The following is a 1,488-nucleotide window of genomic DNA, read 5'->3' as shown; positions in this document are numbered from 1 at the left end:
TAAATCTAAATGAAATCTATTATAGCTTAAAACACAAAATGTTAACACAGATATTCCTGAATATTTGGTGGCAGCTGGTGAGAAAGCAGGAAATGAACAGATTTTATACTGTTTAAGACGTTGTCAAATACAAAGACACAAAATTCCCAGTTCACATTAGAAGTTAGCATAACTTGACGTTACTGCAAAACTTGCAGAATTTTTTATTAAAAAGAAAATAAACTTCACATATTCAAGTATGAATACTGACTAAAAAATAAACACTATAACACCATGAAGTGGGTAAGCAGGGTCACGTGTGAGCACACACATTGCTTAGCAATGGAAAAACATTTATACAAGTGGGCTTTTTTCCTTCAGAAAGTTGGAAAAATTAAAAGGCAGTCATATATTTGCATTATCTATTATCTTAATTCACACCAGAGCATTCAAACTAATGCCTCTTAAGCTTTAATGTGGGAGATATTCGCCTGGAGTCGAGTTAAAATTTGATTCTAGTTTTGTAGGTCTGAGGAAAGCGGAGATTCGGATTTCCAACTCACCTAGAGGTTGAAAGCCGCCTTGCCCACAGAGGGCGCAGCTGTCTTAGGTAAATCAATTCCTCGAATCGCCTGGGAAAACCTCTCTGCAGTGAGGGCCAAGCGAATTGGAAGCCCAGGTGCAAGCTTTCAAGTCTTCGGCAGAATGAACTTCCCACGCCTGCAGAGGGCGATGCCTCGCTGCCTGCCGGTGAGAACAGCTTTCTCATCAGGAAAATTACCGGAGAGCTTGTGCCATGCTGTTAAATATCTGGTCCTTACCTTTACTTCCCTCCTTTTTACATAACACTTCAAATGGAAACGAAAGTATATGGGAACCTTGCAGTTTCTGATTCCGAAAGCGGCTGTTTCCTGGCTGCATTTTCCCAATTCTCATGAACATCGTCTACTAACACCGACCCCAGCGGTGTCCAGTCCAGTCCATCATCTATACTCTGAAATCGATTTGCTTTCTGTCCAGCAATGAAAATGAGTACAGGGGAGAGATGAAAAATACAGGTTACAAGGGGTTTATTAAAAAGCCTGGAGGTGCCGGGGATTGAACCCGGGGCCTCGTGCATGCTAAGCACGCGCTCTACCACTGAGCTACACCCCCTGCCACAAGTAAGCTCCCGGGAATATATTCAAGGCAGAAATCTGCTTTTCGATAGGTTTTGGGAGTGTAGGTGACAGGAGCCACAAGCCTCTGCTTGTGAGCTGCAAACCGAGGTCCTGCGTTCGCCTCGCAGACAGCAGAGTCCCACCACCGGGACCGAACCCCTCTGCGGCCTGCGAAGTGCGCGCTGCGCCGGCGGCAGCAGCCTCCCGAGCCCGGGAAGGATCGGGATGAAACGTTCTCTGTTCATCTTTCCTTTCTTCCCCGCTGCTTTAAATGACTGCAGAACGGAGGGTGGTGGCACTGGTCTATAATCCCAGCACTTGGAATGCGAAGGCAAGAGGATTGCCTCGA

General features: G+C 45.7%; 1 non-coding gene across 1 annotated transcript; it reads right to left on the bottom strand.

Annotated features, from left to right (window-relative positions):
• Nucleotides 1-1,062: 1,062 nt before the first annotated feature.
• Trnaa-agc lies at nucleotides 1,063-1,134 on the bottom strand. The gene has a single exon. It is a non-coding gene; the product is annotated as a tRNA-Ala (tRNA).
• Between the last annotated feature and the right edge of the window lie 354 nt (nucleotides 1,135-1,488).

The sequence above is a fragment of the Nannospalax galili genome, unplaced genomic scaffold, assembly GCF_000622305.1.
Source record: "Nannospalax galili isolate Female #2095 unplaced genomic scaffold, S.galili_v1.0 scaffold813, whole genome shotgun sequence".
In the NCBI taxonomy this organism is placed as follows: domain Eukaryota; kingdom Metazoa; phylum Chordata; class Mammalia; order Rodentia; family Spalacidae; genus Nannospalax; species Nannospalax galili.
Note: the sequence above shows the minus strand (reverse complement) of the source record. Positions and strands in the feature narration are given on the sequence as shown.